Source organism: Felis catus, chromosome E2, assembly GCF_018350175.1.
Source record: "Felis catus isolate Fca126 chromosome E2, F.catus_Fca126_mat1.0, whole genome shotgun sequence".
Lineage (NCBI taxonomy): Eukaryota > Metazoa > Chordata > Mammalia > Carnivora > Felidae > Felis > Felis catus.
In genome coordinates, this window is record NC_058382.1 from 6,403,608 (window position 1) to 6,426,839 (window position 23,232).

The 23,232-nt window shown below is 42.9% G+C and overlaps 2 pseudogenes; one reads left to right on the forward strand and one right to left on the reverse strand.

Annotated features, from left to right (window-relative positions):
* Positions 10,856-11,651, forward strand: FELCATV1R-PS47 (vomeronasal 1 receptor felCatV1R-ps47 pseudogene; annotated as a pseudogene).
* FELCATV1R-PS53 (vomeronasal 1 receptor felCatV1R-ps53 pseudogene) lies at positions 20,796-21,738 on the reverse strand (annotated as a pseudogene).

A 23,232-nucleotide genomic window follows, 5' to 3' on the forward strand; every position in this document is an offset into this window, starting at 1 on the left:
GCCTGTTTCTGATTCTGTGTCTGCCTCTCCCCCGTTCATGCTCTGTCTCTCTCTGTCCCAAAAATAAATAAACGTTGAAAAAAAATTTTTTTAATAAAAAAAAAATCACATTCCTTTGGAGAAATTGAATTACTACATTGTACACCTAAACTAATATAACTATATTAACTCTACATTAACCAACTAGAATTAAAATAAAAACTTAAAAAACACAGATTTCATGACCACTTGGGTGAAACCACATAATCACTGTCAGTGAGGATTACACTACACGCCTTAGGAGCCATCAGGGTTGGGTGTAGGTCTAGGACCCCATCTCTCTATACCAGCTCAGCTCCTGGCTCAGGAGGTAATCCAGCTTCCCGTGGCTTTGGCACTGAGCCAGATTCAAACGCAGAAAACCCCCTTTGTTCAATCTGGTCACTTACCTGGACTCCTGACACAGTTCCTTCCCTTACAGAGTCTACCTCTCAGATGAACACAGAGAAAACCCACCTACTTCTTCCTGCTGCCTGCATGATGGGCTCCATGTTGATGGTCAGAGAAGTGAGTGCGTGTGCAAGATGGGCAACCGGGCCCTGAGATGTGTTTATGACTGTGTGACCGCCCCCCCCCGCCCACCTCACAACAGCAATCAGCATTTCACCTGAAGCAGCACTGGCAGTGACAGGTGTGGGACCTGAGAATATTTTTGCCAACTTTCTCCCCACTGGCCAATTACCAAGAACAACTACAAGTTTCTAGCTAGCACCTCTAGAGACCACTGGCATGTGGGAAAGGACGTAAAGCCTGAGGGAAAGAAGCCTGGGCAGGAGGGCACCGTGGGCCCGGGACAGAAAACGCTGGAGGGGAGAATGGGTATTTGTGAGACACGGAGCCCAGGTCAAGGGCTGGGGTGACAGGGTTGAGAGAGAGAAGTAAAGGTTTTCAAGTTATAAACAAATGGCCTCTCAGGGGGAAGAAAGGATGCAGCATTTGACCTGGATATCAGTATGAGTCTGAGAAAGACGTTTTCCCCTTTGTTCTTCAATTTTCCACCCATGTTCTCACTCTCTGGAAAAACATATTTTGTAAATACGCATTTTTTATGGCATCAACATACCCCTTCTTTTATGGTTTGTACTGTGTCCCATCAAACCGAATACGCTGAAGTCTTAAGCTCCAGGACCTCAGAATGTCTCTTTATTTGCAAACAGGGTCATTGCACATGGAATTACTTAAGATGAAGTCATATTAGAGTAGGGAGTCTCCTAATCTAACATGACTGGTGTCCTTACAAAAAAGGGGGGCGTAAATTTGGGGGAAAAATGCACACGGGGTGAACACCACATGAACTTTGCTGCCACAATTCAAGGAAGCAGAAGTTGGATAGTGGCCTGAAAGGATTCCCCGAGGGCCTTCAAAGGAAGCACACCCCTGAGGACAACTTAATCTTCAACTTTTAGCTTCCAGAACCACCAGACATAAATGTCTGTTGTTTCAGCCAATCCTTGTAGGGTCCTTGTTATGGCAACCCCTGCAACTGTCACACCTTCCTTTTCACCTGCCTCCCCACGGGCAGAAGCACCTTCGAATGCAGAAAACTCCCCCCTTCTATGTCCTTTTCCACAAGAGGGATTCATGACCAACACAAACAGCTCTGATCTGAAGGTTATCATACTAAGAGTTTCCCCTCCCCCGTCTTAGAGACATTGCCCTCCTAGAAACATCTCAAATCCTGCTACAGCACTGGGGACAGGACTGCACCAGGATCCTCCTACAAAACCAGGCACAGCAGACCCCTGTCACCTCCCATGGGCCAGAGCTTGGGCTCCACTCTCAGAAATGAGTCCTGGAGACACAACAACTCACAGAATGCAGGTGGGGGAGGTGTGAAGCACAAGTAATGGTGTTTCTAAAACCCCCTGCTGATCCTAAGTGTGACACTGACAAAACAGTAATGGTTGGTGAGTTTAGATAAAGAGTCTGCTCTAGGGGCACCTGGGTGACTCAGTTAAGCATCCGACTTCTGCTCAGGTCATGATCTCGCAGTTTGTGAGTTCAAGCCCCACGTCAGGCTCAGACAGCTCAGAGCCTGGAACCTGCTTCAGATCCTGTGTCTCCCTCACTCTCTGCCCCTCCCCCACTTGCACTCTCTCATGCACTCTCTCTCAAAAATAAATAAACGTTAAAAATTAAAAAAAAAAAAAGAGTCTGCTCTAGGTTTACATTTGCTCTCAGATTACATTTTCTCCTTTACATTTTCTGTTAAATTGTTCAACATGATAAGTAAACGTTAAATGAAAACTTATGGCATGAGGGTACACAGATCCTGGGATATTGTATTTTACAGTCATTGCAAGGGCAATTTCGCAAGTATGCATGCACTGTGAGAACATGCAAAAATGGTGGAGGGATCATCCCATCTCAAGAACCACTGAGACTATCCTCATGTGCACAAAGCAACTGGACCAACTACTGACACCCCATGATGTGTGGGATAGCCAACATTTAACCCTTTTTTAAAAATTACAAAATATCATTATTTCTTCCTAATACTATAGGAGTGTTGGATATTATTTCAAAAAAAATAGAGAAAGTTGTTTTTTGGTTTTTCTTCTAATTCCAATTAGTCAACATATACTGTTATATTAATTTCAGGTAGACAATATAGTGATTCAACACTTTCATCAAATACATGGTGCACGTAACAACAAGTGCACTCCTTACTCCCCACTGGGTCTTTAAAACATACCCTGCATCCAGCTCCCCTCTTGTAACCATCAGCGTGTTCTCTATACTTAAAGAGTCAGTGAGAAGCACCTCAGTGGTTCTGTCGGTTAAGCATTCAACTTTGGCTCAGGACATGATCTAACAGTTTGTGGGTTCAAGCCCACTGTCAGCCTCTGTGCTGACAGCTCAGAGCCTGGAGCCTGCTTCAGATTCTATGTCTCCCTCTCTATATGCCCCTTCCGGGCTTGTGTCCTGTCTATTTCTCAAAAATAAACAAACATTAAAATTTTTTTAATTAACAAAAAAAGAATCAGAGAAAATTAAAGGTCTTTTCATCTTAGCCAGATATTCACTATCAAGAATTTTTTTCATTTAACTCTTATACGCATAAAAACTTTTGCCTGTGTTTAGATAAAATGACTCATTAATAATCATCAGGGAATAAACTGAAGTTTTTCGGGGAATATTGGAGAGCTATTTCTATTGCATAAAGATATCTCCTTTACAGACTAATGACCAATAAAAACTATTTGATTGTAAAGTATGGCCAGTATAACAATATTTATGTACACACTGAATCAAAACAGAGTATCTTCAAAAGTGTGTATTTATTTTTATGTCATTTCTGAGATAACATCAGATATACTCCAATGCTACGTTGAGAAACAAAATAAATCTAAATATGAAGAAAATCATTACATTTGGAGATGGAAATTGCATCAGTTTTGAGTATCAACACCTCATGTTATTGTTTATCTTTACATATGTTTCCATATTTAAAGGCACACCTTGGAGGTCTGCACGTTTGGTTCCAGAGCACATCGAAAAAGCATATATCTCAAAAAGAATTCCAAGGAATTTTTCACCTCCCCATGCACATAAGTCATGTCCTCTCTGTACTGCAGTCTATTGAGTGTGCACTAGCATTATGTTTAAAAAACAACATGCATCATGTTTCAACCATACTTAGTTTCAGGAAAATGCTGACCATCATCTGAGCTTTTAGGGAGTCAGAAACTTTATCCTGGTGGAGGGTCTTGTTGCCATGTTGAAGGCTGCTGACTGGTCAGGGTGGGCATTACCGAGGTTGGGGTGGAGGTGGCAATATCTTTCAAAAAGACAACAATAACGTTTGCTGCCTTGATTGAGGCTTCCTTTCACACCAATTTCTCTGTATCGTGTGATGCTGTCTCGTTGCATTTTAGCCACAGAACTGCTTTCAGAACTGGAGTCAATCCTCTCCAACCCTGCTGCTGCTTTACCAACTAGGACTATGTACCCTTCCACATCCTTTGGTGTCATTTCTACAATCCTCACAGCATCTCCACCAGGAGTCGATTCCATCTCAGTCCTCCAGAAGGAGCAACTCCTCATGCACTCAAGTTTGATCATGAGATTGCAGCAACTCAGCCCCACTGACAGACTCAACATCTAATTCAGATCTCTTGCTTCTTCCACCACATCTGCAGCCCACATTCATTCATTACATTTGCTGTCTTGTATGGGCATGGTTCATGGCACCCCAAAATAATTCCAATAGTGACATCAAAGATCACTAAACATAGATAACTAGGAGAAAAAAATGACAGAGGGTAAGTCTGAACTATTGTGACTATTACCAAAATGTGACACAGAGACACAAAGGGAGCAATGGTGTGAAAAACTGGTGCTGATAGACTCGCTCGAGGTAGGGTGCCACAAACCTTCCGTTTGCAAAAACCACAGATTCTGCAGCCATAAAGCAAAGTGCAACAAAATGAGGTGTGACCGTGGTAGCTTTCTGTTGTTGCTGGAACAAATTCCCATGAAATCAGCAGCTTCAAGCACCGCTCATTGATTTTGTCACAGGTCAGTAGGTGAGGAAGCCCAAATGTAGATGCTGGCTCTCCTGGGCTCTTACCTGGAGCCTGTGAAGAAGATTCACCTCCACGCTGATTCACATTCTTGCCAGAGGTCCTTTCTGTGGACAATCACCTTGAGGCTCCCTCCACCCTGACAGCCAGTTAACAGGCATATGAATCCCCTTCCTGTTTCAAATCTCTTCCTCTTGTTACATCTATAAGACTTCTTCTGATTTCAGGGGCATATGATAATTTGGTCCACCCAGACAATCCAGGATAATCTCCCTATTTTAAGTCAGATGATGAGTCTCTTAATTACATCTGCAAAATCCCTTTTACCATGTAAGGCAATTAAATGAAGGGATAACACCAGAAATGTGCTACTTCCTTAGGAGAAAAACAAAAATATTCTTTTTTTTTTTTTATTTTTTTTTTCAACGTTTATTTATTTTTGGGACAGAGAGAGACAGAGCATGAACGGGGGAGGGGCAGAGAGAGAGGGAGACACAGAATAGGAAGCAGGCTCCAGGCTCTGAGCCATCAGCCCAGAGCCTGATGCGGGGCTCGAACTCACGGACCGCGAGATCGTGACCTGGCGGAAGTCGGACGCTTAACCGACTGCGCCACCAAAATATTTGGCGCCCCAAAAATATTCTTAATTATAAGTAAGAATATAATTATAATAAATATAATTAAGAAATATTTTGGCGCCCCCAAAATATTCTTAATTATAATTACATCCATAAGCCTGTTACCAGGGATTACTTTCAGATGGTTTCACACAAGAAAGAAACGTTACTTACACTTTATCAATTCTGTTTTATGTTTTATTTCTTCTATATAGCATGCATTACATTTCAGATATATTCCACTAAAGAACAACTTCATCGAATCAGTTTTGGACAATGAATGTTCTTGAAGAGCTCAGTATCGGGAAGGGTCAGGCCTGCCACCTGCTGCCAACAATGAGTGCCTGGTACCAGTGAAGAGGCTCTCCTGCTGGATGCGCCCCAGACACACCCCACCTGAAATTCCCACAAAGGAGTGAAATAGGGATGAGTGCTGATTTCTCAACAGCCTACCTGTAGCCTTACAGTATGTTAAAAATTGTGTAGGGGCATCTCGTACAAGCACAAGTTTTGCTTCATGGGATCAAAGGAAAAACCATCAATGAGTAATGTGTGACTCCATGGAAATGAGAGTATTAACCAGTGGGGAAATGAATCAGTGACCCCCAAGGTGCCACAAACCATCCCCTGAATCTCCATACCGATCCCCTCTGTATCTCTATTGCCCTTGAGAACTTCATCCGATAATTCCTTTCGTCTTGTCCATAGTTAAGATCATACCCTATCACCCTCTACTTCCTTAATTTGCATTTTCCCTCCACCTCCACCAGACCCTTCTACCTCCATACCCCACCTCCAACCCTCACCCACTTAGAATAGCTTCCTTCTGCCCCATGCCATTGCTGTGACTTCAGCCAAACACTCCTGACTTCCACTGCCTCTGCCTTCCTCTGGACCTATATTTCCTCTCCTCCAGTGACCTCAGCCCAACTCCCTATCATTCTTACCCTTCCCTCAAAATCCCAGCCTTCAAATACTGAGTGTCATTACCTCCCTGTATTCCCCGATTCACAACCCTACATATGCTATTCTCCTTTGGGCCCCTTCGTGTACCCAAACACACTACTTCCCCCATTGATTTCATGACCCACAATGATCTTGTCTGCAGGAGCCCATTATCCCCGCTCTAAGGCTCCTGCTCCCCTTCAACACTAACTATCTCGACACTAACTATCCCCAGGAAATTCATATCCCCAAATACATTGTAATAGAGTTTTCAGTTTCCTGTTTTTTGCTACCTTGGCCCAGTTTGGAGTCCCAGCCTGGAGGACAGTAGTCTCTCCTTCCTGAGCAACTGGTTAAGTCCACATAACCACCACCACTTTCATGGAGCTCTACTTCTGGCCACCATGAATCACCTCCAATCAGTCTGGGACCAACCACCAGCAAATGAGGAACAATCCTTATGCCCCAGAACTTAAGGAATTCAATGTGCCAATGATCAGAGAGTCCAGAAACCCAACTAGCCCCACTCTCTTAACCATACATAAGCTGCCCCTCGACCTCCAGGGGAACACATGTGTGGCCTCCCTGTCTTCTGGAGTCAAGCTGCCTTTCATCTGAGTGTCACTGTGTTGTGTCCAAATATCAAAAGAATATTTCAGATTTGAAGGCAATGGGGCTGCTACATCTGCACCCCAGTGATCGCCAGAGTTGATTCCACTCATCTGGCTGGCTACGCGGGTGACCCGTTCCTCCCTTGCCACTGCATGTTCATCCCTCCCAAAGCTGTGTAATGGGTGGAGGAGGATGACCTTCCCTGATAAAGGAGGACCTCTCTTTGGTCAAGAGGATGCAAGTAGCTGCACTCTTTGCTGGACCCTCAACACAAACCCTCAAGATCCATTAGTAACAGAATGTACGGGGCATCAAGGTTCATAGATTCCAGATACATCCAAATGAGGTGCGGCATGGGCAGTCTGCATTTCTTATGAAATGAAATGAAATAAACCATTAATAAAGTAAATAAAATCAGTTAAATAAAACAGAATAAAAGAAAAGAATCTTCCATTCTTATAAATATACTCCCCTTCCTTTGCTATACTCCTTCACCTACTGTGGACAGGAACTCTGTGCCTCTTACCCAGTGATACTCCTCACTCACTTGTGTGCACTTTTCCTCCCAGTTATCTTTTGTTTTCATGAGATCTGTACACCCTTTCCTCACAGACTCCAATAGGTGCTACAAGCTAATCGTTTTGCACACCTTGTCCCATTGTACCATATGGCCCAGCGATGTCCTTAAAGCATGCCATATATTTTATCCCTGTGCATATTTATCCCCTGATCTCCCATAACCACATTCCATGCTCTCTGCACCCCATTCTCCTGTACCCCCTTTCCCAGTGCTCTATTTCTAACACAGCTCACAGACCCCACACAGTGAAAAGTTTCTCACCACACTCCACACCTCAAGTGGCAAAGCTCTGAGCACTGTTTAAATGCTGAAGACGTTAAATGTTGCCATTGTGGGCTTGGTGACAGGGAGTCTCAAAGGCAATTAGGATCCTCTTGTTTTGCCTCACAGGTCTGGAGATATGCATGAAACTTTTCTCTACAAACATGTTACTGGAATACATATCCACCTGGTGACTTAGTAACTGTGGGCAAGTGAGGGGGACAGTGACATCTGTGTGGGTAGGTGCACTGTGTGTCAGAACGTAGACATGTGCATGAAGTCAGTGCGTGTGTATGAGAAGGACTTATTTCAGTACACGTTTCAGCATGTTTCAGTCAGTGAGTGTGCATACGTGCATTTGTACATATGTCTGAGCCTCCACAGTGTGTGCATTTCTGTGGTTGATGAATGGGTTGTGAGCCATATGGCTGTTTTCCCTGATGTGGCAAGTAGGGTGTGAGTAAAGAAAAATTCGTCTCTTACCAAGGGAGGTCAATGGATCAAAAGGAAAATAAGCAATTTAGTACAAAATTATGAAAATATATGTATTGACTTTTGAGGACAGATTAGCTGTTTCTTTGAAACCATCCCACCTCACCCTGCTTCTTCCAGTGGTGGGCTTCTTCCCAGTTATACTGTTGCAGATGATCATGTACTTTCCATTAGGTAGATGCCCAGACAAACGTGTGTTTTGTTGTGAGAGAGTCCTGGGCAGAATCCAGGAAGTGATTTGTGTAGAGAAGAATTAGCCTAACCTAAGGGAGTTCTGGCGTTTGCCCTCTGCTACTGGAGTCAATCTCTAATCGTTTGAATCTCATGCCTGATAGGGATGTCTTTGTTTGCTTGAAGGTTTGACCACCAGGCTATCTAACAATGAGGTTTAGGATGACCCTTTGGGCCCAAAGTACCATGTCAGTCTCTGGAAGGGCTAGAGGCTAAAGGTATCAGTTCACCTTGGGGACAGAATGGACAGTGAGATCAGCCGTGCAGAAGGCAAATGGTAGAGTTGTAGTAATACTGCTGGGCATCAAGGCTTGTGAGAGCCACCCTCGCTGGCAATACCCCATGAGTGTTATCCCATATGGACCCCAGAAGGTAACACTCCATGACTCCAGACATTGGACAACAAGGGGATCCACACTAGGTACATTTCCTGGACTCTGCCCCATGTGTCTCTTCCCTGTCTAATGTTCACCTGTTCACTTTCCCTGTAATAAACCACAACAGTCAGTAGAACTGCTCTCAGGGAGTTCTATGAGTCCTTCTAGAGAAGTATGGAAACTGAGCATGGTTTTCAGAAGATCCAAACTTACTCTTGGTGTCAGCACTGAGTGTGGTCTTGTGTGCACAGCAGTCCCTTTAACTCCTCTGTTGAGATAAAATTCTCAGGGGGAAGGCAGGGTAGACGTACACAAAATGGTAGATTTCTCTGTTGCAAAATTTGAAGAATCATTTTGACTCTTATACTTTATGTTTCTTCTTTAATTAGAAATTAATTACATGAGGGGCGCCTGGGTGGCTCAGTCGGTTGAGCGTCCGACTTCGGCTCAGGTCATGATCTTGCGGTCTGTGGGTTCGAGCCCCGCGTCGGGCTCTGTGCTGACAGCTCAGAGCTTGGAGCCTGTTTCAGATTCTGTGTCTCCCTCTTTCTCTGACCCTCCCCTGTTCATGCTCTCTCTCTGTCTCAAAAATAAATAAATGTTAAAAAAAAAAAAAAGAAAGAAATTACATGATCAGTGAGTGCCCTTAGGAAATTTCAGCATAAGGAAGTCTAGAGAACTCTGCTAAGCATTCACTATAGTTGAATGAAGAAAGTAGCTTTGGCTTCAATGACACTTCAGAGATGGATACAATCTGCCTGTGAAACCATCTGATCCTGGTGCTTTTACTTGTGGTGGACATTTCTTCAACATTTATTTCTATAGATTTTGTTTGTTTGTTTAGACTTACTAGCACAGCTAGAATTGATATTGTTAAAGTATATTTTCCCAGAAACTTCTAGATCATTTCCAAATCCATTAGCATTTAGCTCTATTAATGTGCCCAATAATTTCTGAAGTAAATGAATGATATCAAGTTTTTGCTTTTACTCTTTTCTCATTAGAAAGTTTTTCAATTAGCTTGTCTGATATCACTTATCCTGAATACTTCAATAATGGTGCAACTGAGGGATTGAAAATTAAGTATGGCATATATTTGGTGTAGCGCTTCTCAAGGAAGCAGTGAATCCAGTGAGATATACCTGCTTGGCTGCCAGTCCCCCATGAGTCAAACTTCAGTAATTACTGCTCCTTTCCTAGGAGACCCTGCCTGCCATAGGGATCATCAAAAATGAAGAGGCTCTCTCAAACACTCCAGTGGTCTATTTGAAGATACTCAGAAGGAACTTTTAATTGGTCTTTATAATTGGCAACTGGGAAACAACTTATTCATGAGTGTCCTCAGCTGCATACGGCTGAACTGTCATTGTGTGTACAGGAGAAATGATAATTACACTTCCAGGGGAGGGGAGGTCACAGATTCACAGACCTTTATCTGAGTCTGGCTGCCTCCTGTCCACACGTCCTGGCTGTTGTGATTCACGCAGAGCCAACAGTCCTGACAACAGGGAAGAGTCCAGTGAGTACTTCTACTTCAGTCTGAGAGGCACAGTTTACAAGGAAATGTAGTCTGAGTAAGTACCTGTGTGTCCAGAAGGATTCTCTTGTGGTAGAAATAGATCCAATGGCAAAGCTAGAGAAAGGGGAGGAAAACTTCCTCAGTTGTGAGCTGAGCAAGTGAAGACAGATTCCCGATGATTCTTAAAATAATGTAATGATATCCTCACTGAGGATGACTGTTGGTGAGGAATACCAGTGATAATAAAATGGGTTTTCTTAGCCACCGAAAGACTTTAGTTAAGAAACTGATGTTTTGCCCACATGTCCTTACATGAACCACAGCCGACATTCACTGTATTATGAGTGATGTGCTCATAATGCCTTTATGCAAATAATGAAGAGTCGGATGGAACTTTAAGAACAACTTCACATTGTGCAGAAACCATCTAAGTGACTTTATTTCTAGAATAAACCAAGTATGTGTAAAAAGTCTAGCTCTGGGTTTGTGATGCTGGCACTTCTATCTGCTCCTGCTTCTTCAAGTCTCTGGCACTCCCACAGAAGCAAACCAACAAACTGGCTGTTGATGTCAAAACCTTCAACGAACCTTTTGTTCACAGGAATGATTGTTGCTATAATTTAAGGGAAAACGTACTGAATGATACAATAGCTTCCATGGATTTGGCAATAGCAATCATCTTCTCATCACAGACGATAGTTGGAATCCTAGGAAACTGCTCTCTTCTTTTCCATTATCTCTTCCATTACCACACTGAAGGGAGGTTGAGACCCACAGATTTGATTCTCAAGCAACTGATTATAGCCAACTCCCTATCGATGCTCTCAAAAGGAGTCCCCCATACACTGAATGCTTTTGGGCTGGGATATTTCTTCCATAAATTGGGATGCAGACTTCTTTTGTATGTTCAGAGAGTGGGCAGGGGAGTGTCCATTAGCAGCATCTGCCTCTTGAGTGTCTTCCAGACCATCATGATCAGCCCCATGAACTCCTGGTGGAAGGATCTTAAAGTCAAAGCTCCAAAGTATGTTGGTTTCTCCATTACACTCTGCTGGATCACACACATCATGGTAAATTTTATCATTCCTGTTTATGTGTTGTATGTGTCTGAGAAACAGAGCAGCAAAAACATAACAAAGAAAAGGGATTATGGATACTGTTCTACTTCTGATCCTGAGACAATCACAGGGCCACTTTTTGTAGTACTGATAATATTCCCTGAAGTTTCACTTTCTGGGCTGATGATCTGGGCCAGCGGCTCCATGGTCTTCATCCTGAACAAACACAAGCAGCGCATCCAACGCATTCACAGCACTGTTTCCCCCAGATCCTCTGCTGAGTCCAGAGCCATCCAGAGCACCCTTGTCCTGGTGAGCACCTTTGTGTCTTTCTACTTCCTCTCCTCCATCTTTCATGTTGGCATTGCTCTTATTTATAATCCCACTCAGTGGTTAGTAAACACCTCTGCCCTAACTTCTATGTGTTTTCCAACTTTCAGTCCCTTTCTGATCATGACACGAGACTCCACAGTACCCAGGCTCTGTCTTCCTCACATAAGAAACACAAAATCTCCTAACCTTACCAAAAAATGTGAAGTGTGTGTTTTTGCACAGAATTCAGTTTTTTATTTTCCTAAGACTTGAAAAGTCAACATAGCATTGTTTTAAAAATCATTTTCTAGTTTCTCCATTTGCTTTTGAGAGAGAGAGAGAGAGAGAGAGAGAGCGAGCCAGTACAAGTGAGGGAGGGGCAAGGAGAGAGGGAGAGAGAGAATCCCAAGCCAGAAGCAGGCTCTGCACTGTCAGCACAGAGCCTGATCCAGGGCTCAAACTCACAAACCATGAGATCATGACTTGAGGTGAAATCAAGATGCTCAACAGACTGAGTCACCCAGGCACCCCAAAAAGTCAATACAGCATCTTAAAGCATAGCTGCATGTCTTTCTATGGTGGACCCTATGTAGGAACACGTTAACATTATTTGTTCTTCCAATCAATGAGTGTAGAATGTCTTTCCTTTTCTTTGTGCCATCTTCTATTTCTTTCATCAATGTTTTACAGTTTTCAGAGTGAAAGACTTTTGCCTCTGGTTAGGTTTATTTGTAGGTGTCTTATTAGTTTGGGTACAATTGTAAATGGGAATGTTTTCATTTTTAAAGTTTGTATTTAGGGGCGCCTGGGTGGCGCAGCCGGTTAAGCATCCGGCTTCAGCCAGGTCACGATCTCGCGGTCCGTGAGTTCGAGCCCCGCGTCGGGCTCTGGGCTGATGGCTCGGAGCCTGGAGCCTGGAGCCTGTTTCCGATTCTGTGTCTCCCTCTCTCTCTGCCCCTCCCCCGTTCAGGCTCTGTCTCTCTCTGTCCCAAAAATAAATAAACGTTGACAAAAAAATTTAAAAAAAAAATAAATAAAGTTTGTATTTAATGGGACACACGGGTGGCTCAATCAGTTAAGCCTCTGACTCTTGATTTTGGCTCGGGTCATGATCTCGTGGTTCATTTGATCGAACCCCACATCAGGCTTTGTGCTGTCACCAGGAAAACTGCTTGGGATTCTCTCTCTCATGCTCTCCCTCTCTGCCCCTTCCCTATTTGTGTTTGGTCACATGTGTACGCTTGCTCTCTCTCTCTCTCAAAATAAATAAATGAAACTTTAAAGTTTGTATTTAACTTCCAGTTAGTTAACATACAGTGCAATATTAGTTTCAGGTGTACAATATACTGATTCAACACTTCCATACAACACCCGGTACTGATCACAAAATTGCATACCTTGCTCCCTATCACCTATTTAACCCATCCCCCTCCCACTTCCCCCTGGTAACCATCAGTTTTTCTCAATAATTAAGAGTCTGTTTCTTGGTGTACTCCTCTCTCTCTTTTTCCCCCTTTTGCTCACTTATTTTGTTTCTTCAATTCCACATACAAGAGGCAGTTGGGTGGCTCAGCTGACTGAGCCCCAGGCTCTTGATATTGACTCAGCACATGATCTCACAGTTCGTGAATTCAAGGCCCATGTCGGGTTCTGTGCTGATAGAGGGGAGCCTGCTAGAATACTCTCTCTCTCTGACCCTTCCCTACTTACACACTCTGTCCCTCTCTCAAAATAAATTAATAAACTTAAAAAAAACTATTAAAATTCCACATCAAAGTGAAACAATATGGTATTTGTCTTTCTCTAAATACCTTATTTCATTTAGAACAATACTCTCCAGAGGCATCCATGTTGCGGCAAATGGCAAGATTTCATTCTTTTTTATGGCTAAATAATATACATATCTTTTTTATCCAGGCATCCGATGATGGACATTTTGGCTGTTTCCATAATTTGGTAATTGTTGACAATGCTGTTATAAACATTGAGGTGCATGGAATCCTTTGAATTAATATTTTTATATTCTTTTTTTTTTTTTTTATTCTTTGAGTAAACACCTAGTGGTGCAATTGCAGGGTTGTAGCTAGAGACGAGGGAAATTGTTTGTTTAAGTTCTCTTTCCGCTGTTTCATTATTCATCTATATAAAAAGGCAACAGATTTCTACACATTGATTTTGTAACCTGCAACATTACCAAATTCATTTATCACTTCTAGTAATTTTTTGGTGGAGTCTACCATATGATACACACATATACACACAGAGAATGGAATATAAATAGCCTTCTATAACAACAAAATTATGGTAGAGGCTACAACCTGGATGAACCTGAAAGACATGCTATATCCAGTAAGTCAGACACAAAAGGATAAATAAGGTATGATTCCACTTAAACAAAGTACCTAGAGATACCAAATTTATAGACACACAGTAAAATCATGCTTGTTGGGAACTGGGGGAGGGAAGATGGGAAGTTATTGCTTAAAGGGTATGGAGTTTTAGATTTAGATGATTTAAAAATGCTGGAAAAGAATACTGATGATGATGGCACAATACAGGAATACCACTGAAGTATACAATTAAATATGGTAAAAGTGTTACATATATTTTATGTTATGTATATTTTACCATAATAAAAAAGGCACAAAACCACAATGAGATACCCCATTATACCTACTACAATGAGTATTATTTAAAAAAACAACTTGGAGCGCCTGGGTGGCTCAGTCGGTTAAGCGTCTAACTTCGGCTCAGGTCATGATCTCGCGGTCCGTGAGTTCGAGCCCCACGTCGGGCTCTGTGCTGACCGCTCAGAGCCTTGAGCCTGCTTCAGATTCTGTGTCTCCCTCTCTCTCTGACCCTCCCCCATTCATGCTCTGTCTCTCTCTGTCTCAAAAATAAATAAACGTTAAAAAAAATTCTTTAAAAAAACAACTTAAAGATAACACATGTTGGTGAGGATGTAGAGAAAATGGAACCGTCATATGTTACCAGAAGGATGGAAAATGGTGCAGCCACTATGGAAAATGCAGTGGCAGTTACTCTGTAAGTTAAACAAGGACTTACCAGGTGACCCAGAAATTCCACTCCTATGTATGTAAGTCTAAAGAAATGAAGGGGTCAAGGGGGTCAAAGATACAAACTTCCAGGTATAAAATAAATAAGACATTGAAATGTAATGTATCACATGGTGACTATGGTTAACAACACCATATGGCTTATTTTAAAGTGGTTAAGGAGCACCTGTGTGGCTCACTCTGTTGAGCACCCCACTTTGGCTCAGGTCATGATCTTACAGTTCTTGGGTTCAAGCCCAGCATCAGGCTCTCTGCTATCACCAAGGAGCCTACTTCGGATCCTCTGTCCCCTCTCTCTCCTCCCTCCCCCACTAACCCTCTCTCTCTCTCTCTAAAATAAATAAAACATTAAGAAAAATATTAAAGTGGCTAAGAGACTAGATCTTAGAAGTTCTCATCACTCACTCACACACACACACACACACACACACACACACACACACACAAATAAAATCTGAAACTATTATAATGGTATATGTCAATTATTCTTCAGCACAAAAGAGGATTGAAATAAAAGTTCCAAAAGAGATATGCAAACATGTTCACAGCTGCACTATTCAGAAAAGCCAAAGGAGGAAACAAAATGTGTAAACATACAATGAGAATATTGTTCAGCCATTAGAAGGACTGAAATACTGACATATAGTACAACATGCATCAACCCTGAAAACACTATGCTAAGGGAAAGACACCAGAAGCTAAAGGCCACATATTATGTGATTCCATTTATAGGATATATGCAAAAGAGTCAAATTCAAACAGATGGACAACACATCAGTAGTTCCCACAATGTGGGAAGTCGGAATGTGCGTGAATGGCTAATGGGTGGCGGATGTCCTCTTGCAGAGATCAAAATGTCAGGGACAGAGGAGCTAGGGAACTCATGACAGCGTAGGAGGAGATCACCACATCCCACATTTACAACTAGACAACATGCACATCCAGGTCAATATATCAGAGAGCGATCCGAAGACTGGCAGAGCAATCTCCACAAGTAAATATAAAGAAGGTACATTTGAAAGACTAGGAAGGCCACAAAGGCAGAAGGAGGCTGCCGACAGAACAGAGTGAGCTCCGCTCACAGGGAGGACAGAGAAACAGGCCCTCACACTGGCGTGTTCACATCGGTCAGACTAATCCCCATAACGTTTGGCTTTAAAAACCAGAGGGGCTGAATTCTGTGAGTTTGTAAAACCCAGTGGGACTTGAAGGCTGGAGCTTACACAGTCAGCTCACTCAGCCCTGGGTGGGCTGGGGGGTGAGTAATGGCTGAGTCCCAGTCATTAAACAGATAGCAGCCTGCACAGAGAGGCACACGAACATGGCAGTTTACCCATTGCCAGGGGAAAAGGCAGGCAGATCTGTTCATAGAGATTTCAGAGCAGGTCGGGGGACCTCTTTAAACATGAGGTAGCTGGCAGCTGTCATTTTCCTCTCCCACCCACCAGTTAAACACAGAGCCACCCGCAGGAAGCAGGGCTGCACAGACACTTGTAACCTCAGCCAAGGGCTCAGGGCAAATTTTGTTAAAGTTGCCCACAGACCCACACAGAGGCAGCACCCAGGCACACACCCTCAGTCACTGTCCCACACTGGAACCACCCCCCTGTGCCCGACAGTGCTGGTACACAGCCTCCAGCTGTCACGGTGCTCAGTGGGACCTGACATAGGACTGGAGGCCCAGGGCAAATTTGCCAGCACCGGTGCCTGGCTCCCAAACTCCCTGGCAGGCACTTCCCCTCACAACTGGCCTCCAGGGCCCCACTAACAGCACAGAGAGCAAGTACAGTCCACGACAGGCAGAGAGTCAGTGCCCACAACCACACGGAAAGGAAAAGTGAACCAGACACAACAGCAGCGGGTCAGCAATACGCATAAGATACTCTCCCAAAGTGCCAGGTTCTGGTTAGGAGAGGACACTGCACCATGGACAAACTCCAGAATCTCCTCTTCATACGTCACTACTTTCAAGAGCAGAAGACACAGTTGACTTTCCTAACACACAGAAACAGACACAGAGAGGCAGTAAAATGATGAGACAGAGATAACTATCGCAAACAATATAACAGGACAGGCCACCGCCAGAGATCTAAGCAAAACAGATACAAGTAACATACCTGATAGAGAATTGAAATCAATGGTCATAAGAATACTCACCGGACTTGAGAAAGACCGGAAGACACGAGTGAGACCCTTAATACGTATTGAAAGAACAACACAGCAGGGACAAAGGGCTCAATAAACACATGAGAGGGGCACCTGGGTGGCTCAGTCGGTTGAGCATCTGACTTCGGCTCAGTTGATGAGTTCGAGCCCCGCATCAGGCTCTGTGCTGACAGCTCAGAGCCTGGAGCCTGCTTCAGATTCTATGTTTCCCTCTCTCTGACCCTCCCCTGGTTCATGCTCTGTCTCTCTCTGTCTCAAAAATAAATAAACATTAAAAAAACTTTTTTAATAAAAATAAACACATGAGAAACACATCTGGTGGAAGGAATAGCAGGATTGAAGAAGCAGTGACCTAGTGACCTAGAATTAGTGACCTAGAAGACAAAGTAATGAAAAGTAAAGCTGAACAAAAGAGACAAAAAGATTTATACAAAACAAGAGCAGACTTAGGAACTCAGTGACTCCTTCAAACATAATAATATTTGTATTACAGGACTCCCAGAAGAAGACAGAAAAGGGAGCAGAAAATTTATTTGAAGAAATAATTACTGAACATTTCCCTAATCTGAGGAAGGAGAGAGACATCCAGGTCCAGGAGGCACAGGGAACTCTCATCAAAATGAATAAAATCAGGGGGGAGTGGGTGGCTCAGTTGGTTAAGCGTCTGACTCTTGACCTTGGTGCAGTTCATGATATCACAGTTCAGGGGGTCGAGCCCCACATCGAGCTCCTTGCTGAGGGCATGGAGCCTTCTTGGGATTCTGTTTCTCCCTTTCTCTGCACCTCACTTGCTCTCTCTTGGTCTCTCTCTCAATATAAATGAAGAAACTTTTCAAAAAGTCAATAAAAGCAGATCCACCCCAAGACCTGTTGTAATTAAATTTGCAAAATATACTGGTAAAGAAAGAAATCTTATCTAAAGGGCCACAAGACAAAAGAAGTCATTAACTTATGAGAGGTAACCCATAAGGCAGCAGGAGATTTTTCAACAGAAACTTGGCAACCCAGAAGGGAGTGGCCTGATGCATTTAAAGTGCTGATTTGCAAAGTCCACAGCCAAAAATATTCTATTAAAAAGGCTATCATTCAGAATAAAAGGAGAGACAGAGTTTCCCAGACAAACACAAACTAAAGGAATTTGTGATCATTAAACCAGTATCCTGCAAAAAATATAAAAGGGGAACACTGAGAGCAATGGAGAGATCCTAAGTGACAGTATAAACGTAGGGAGCGCAAAAGCAGTAAAAATGAATATTTCTGTAAAAAGTCAATCAAAGAACTCACAAACAAATTGATATAAATATAATAACATATGCCTAAAATCTGGGGAGGACATAAGAAAAGGAGCAGGGGCATCTGGGGCTTGACAATAGTCTATTTATTGAACAAAATGCCAAGTACACAACTGTGATCACTTTGTGAACTTTCCTTGAGGTACATACTTATTACCAGTGATTGTGCCTTTATATTTTTTAAAAGATTTTTTTTGTAATTTTTTAGAGAAACAGAGAAAGAGACAGACAGACAGACAGATGGAACTCACAAGCCAGGGAGAGGGCCAGAGGCAGAGAGAGAGAGAGAGAGAGAGAGAGAGAGAATCCCAAGGAGGATCCACATTCAGTGCGGAGCTCAATGGGGGACTTGATCCCATAACCCTGGGATCAGGACGTGAGCCAAAATCAAGAGTCGGACACTCTACCGACTGAGCCACCCAGACACCCCAGGCCTTTGTATTTTTCAAATGAATCTCACCATTCAAAAAAGACGGGATATGCTAAATAGAACAGTGTTGTTCTTCTACTGGAAAGGCAGTGTTGCACACTACATAATGCAATGACATTGTGCTTAGCTTTTAAATGTATGCTAAAATTTCTAGGTAAAACTAAGGAGCAATGTTACAACAATGATACAACTTCCCAAAGAGTACTCAATTATTGTATAGAATTATAACATCAAATTATATTTAAAAATTCATACAAAAACACAGATGAAAAGAGAAAATAAACCCCATTGAAACCAAATGTCAAACTGTTATATTAACCTTAAATAGACTAATTTATCCCTTTATTTTCTTCCACAGAAAATACTCATTTATTGGAAAATAATGTTTGTTTCATGATGAGAGTCAAAAAATAACACCATAAGCAACGTAAAACCTCTGGCGCTGCTTCTGTAAGGAAACAGCTGAGAGGCTTCTGTGTCACTTTGGGAGCAGACCATCCTCAGGATCTCTGCACTCCTGTGACAGCTGTGACACAGCATATATGGGCGGTATGTGGCTCCGGTCCTGCTGGAGGCCCAAGGAGCCTACATGGTCCACACAAGATCCTCTGGCCAACAGCATCACAGAGAATTTGAGGGCAGCAGGGAACCACTTCTGAGAAGGGACAGCAGGGGACAGCCTTGTCCCGCCTAACACTGGAGTGTAGACCAGTCTCTTAGACTCATGGTCCTGCTGGAGGAGTGGATGCCCACTGGCCTCGTGCTCAGTTTGTTGCCCAAATGTCTCAGCCAACAAAAACCCGAGACTCTTCCCAGGACAACTTGACCCACCAATTCTCACTGGTGTGGCCAAAGACAAGAAGGAAGTATCTGTGGTCTCAGCCCCTAAAGGCTGCTGGCTGAATCTTTGCACTTCAAATCCTGTCCGTACTGGAGAAAGCAGCCAGGGTGAGCACCTCACGCAGTAGTTCGGAACCACAGAAGAAGAGCAAGATGCTGTTCATGATGCCTTCCAGGAGGAGCATAGAGGTCTCTAGTCCACATAAATAGAATGGATCCATGTCCCTCCCTTTCAAATGGCTCTCCCTTCAGGGCTCCCAATGGAGTGGAAGTCTCCACCATAAACTATTCTCTTCACTTTGGAGACTCAAGTGTGCACCTCCAAAAACTCTTTCTTGCCATTATGGTCAAATCACCTTCACAAAGGAGAGAAATTTTTCTTCTCCAGATGCCAATTCCATGGAACTCCTGGCTTTGAAGATTGTCGCAATCACCTGACGATGGAAAAGAATCAGCTAGGGGCGCCTGGGTGGCTCAGTCGGTTAAGCGTCCGACTTCAACTCAGGTCACGATCTCGCGGTCCGTGAGTTCGAGCCCCGCGTCGGGCTCTGGGCTGACAGCTCAGAGCCTGGAGCCTGTTTCAGATTCTGTGTCTCCCTCTCTCTCTGCCCCTCCCCCGTTCATGCTCTGTTTCTCTCTGTCTCAAAAATAAATAAACGTTAAAAAAAAAAAAAAAGAATCAGCTAAAATGTAATTCTATGCTGTCCACTACCCTCTCCAGTCCAACCTGTCCATTTCTCCCTGAAAATGTTTCCACAAGCTCATCTCCCATGCTCCCAAACATCATACTTCACATGACTGACTCCCACTCCTCTGGTATGACATGTACACAATTATACCTGGCTCCACAAAGCTTTACTTGCTGACTTTATTTTCCCTCCAGCACTATTCTCTGCAGTGTCACTGATGACCTGCAGCATACGGGTCCATTTTCATGCTCTTTCTGGTTTTATTTTTAAGATTAAAAAAATTTTTAAGTAACTCTACAAACAACATGGGGCTCAAACTTACAACCCTGAGATCAAGAGTCACACGCTCCACTGACTGAGCCAGCCAGGCACCCATTCATGCTCCTGTCCTTATAATTCCACGCCTACTTCACTTCTGGGAAATTTACCGTGACAAATTTAATGGACACGCTCAAAGCCTTCTCAATGATATCCGGATTGTTTCAGGACCCGGATATTACACTGCATAATTTCTGAACTCTTTCACTGCAAGCGTTTAGCACAACTTCAATCACATGAATACTTAAAGATAACTATGTTTCATTACAAATACTATTACAACTTATTGCTTAATTGAAGAAGATGCTCAATATGTAATGTTTACCGTTCTTGGGTTAGCCTCTCATCATTGTACTGGGGACTCTGAGAGTGAGGAATGAACTACCAAATGAGTATCACCGAAACACTTACAATTTACATCTTACTCCTAGAATGAGGGGACTTTATATTCTTTGTCCAGGAGAAGCAAACTGTGGATACCTGGGGTCACGACTCATGAGCAGAAAGGGGCTGATAGATGGGAAACAGAGAGTGAATCCTGAAGCAGTGATCCAGAGAACCCAGCTGGGATTTTCAAAAAGACCCAAAATACTATTAAAGATAGAAGAAAGGGTGTTTAAGCAGACAAAGGGGCTCATCAGGAGAAAAATGGTTTTGGTGGCTGTGGTCACAGGGGATGATGTGGCAGAGACATTGGTCTGATGAATCTGTTAGACCTCCTGCTTGTGCCATGATTGAAAACCATGCAGCCGCTGGCCCAGAGCACAAGCCCCAAATATAACACATCAGGGAATGATAACAACGCTGCATACAATGAGTCCCCAGCTTTGTCACAACAAACAGCTGAACAGTATCCAAACATTTTCCTGTTTGTGATGTTTTTGTTGCTCAAAGTATGGGATACTACTCAAAAATATGGGATACAGCGTGTTTACCAGGATTTGCAAGACTCAGCACAGGACAAGTGAAGGGACAAGGCACTTGAGAGCTTTCCCTTAAGCGCTGCCCATCTGGAGTTCCAGGTGCTGATCGTGATGGCCTGAAAGACACTTGAGAGGCAGGTCGCACGAATGGACACACCCCTGGCTACGCCCTGAACATAAGGGAAAAATTTACATCCAAAATCACTGAACATGTTATACCACCCAAAAGATGGCACTGTATGGTGTATTCCAAGAGAGAACAGGACCAAAATGTTGGCTACAATCAGCTTCTTGAAAACCAAATCTGTGGGCCTTGGCCTACACCCAGTGAAAGAAAGGAGGTCACAGTGGTAAAGAAGAGAGAAGTTCCCCAGGATTCCAAGCACAGTCTGCACTAAGAAGATCACTCCTACTGCCAGATCCCTGGTGGCCATGCTGTGTGTCCTCAGTGACTGATATTGTCTTCTGGGCTAGAGGATCCTGTGTGGGAATAAGAGGCAGGGGCCACATGAATCATGTCAGCTGAAATCCAATATTCTCCACTCACCAACACTTCCTACTTTCAAATAATTACTTAAAGTTCTTCGGTCATTTGAGGTCTTCCAAGAGATGCATGAACAACCATTACAGAACACATAGTATGTGTGAATCACTGTTATAACGACCACCCAGATGGTCACTTCTGATTTCTCACAAATACATGAGGCAGGCATCACTGCAATCCTTAGGAAGATGAGGACCACAAGAGCAGAGACGTTAAGTGCTCTCTCTGAATTTATTCACAATTGAGGGGCAGAGTAGGATTTGGAACCTGGGGGGCCGGTAACAGTTAGTGTATTTAATCCATAATATACAAAAATACTACTTAGCTGGGTTCTTCAAATAAACCAGATCTAAATTAGTTTTATGTCTGCACATGGTCACTTCAATTTATAATGGTGTTATTTTATATTAAATTTTTGACAAGTTTCCACTTATTTATGAAGTATTTTTCAATAGGTAAACATTAACTGTAAATCCCACCCTAGAGACCTCAGTAAACTGTAGATGCACAGACTGTAGAACTACAACGCTGCAGGTTCCTGCCCCGTGACAACCTGGAATTAATGAATGTGAGAGGGCTCAATATTGGAAACGCAATGAATTTGCTTTCATTCCAAAAACAAAAGTGCAATACCACAAGACATAGGAGCTCTGTAAGTACTGTCTGATTAAACTGTGTGCATTAGAAACAAAATTAGTACTGTCTCCAATGTATACACACACACACACACACACGCACAATTAATGCCTGAGTTAAATAAAATTAGTAGCAATATAGCAAGCTTTGTGAAAGATACTGAAATACAAGACACACGGAAAAAGATGTTAAGGCAAGAACTTTGTACATTGTATAAGTGAAATAATCTGGAATCTGGATTGGTATTATATTATGTTGGTATTTTAATAATATTTAAAATTCATGTTTTATTTTAGAGAGAGAAAGAGAGCATATGTGTGGGAAAGAGGGCAAAGGGTGAGAGACACAGAGAGAACCTTAAACACGCCCCATGCTCACCACCAAACTCAATGCGTGGCACCATCCATGACCCTAGGATCATGACCTGAACTGAAACCAGGAGTCGGACAATCAACCAACTGAGCTACTCAGCTGCCCCAGGATTATAATATTTTTAGGCAGCAGAAGTATCACAAGATGCATTTGAGCCTAAAAATCTTGCCCTGAAACCTGAGTTATATTTTACTTAAAAGTTGTTTCCCTGACATCACTGGGAAAAGGCTGTCCATAATCAATTGAGATACAATTCTTTAATCTTTTAAGGCATCACAGATGTAGACTTAGAGAAAACATTTCAACTCTAGCAACTGTGATCAGATACACTTTTTCTGCACACAACCAGATTATTACTATACATGCATCCAACTAT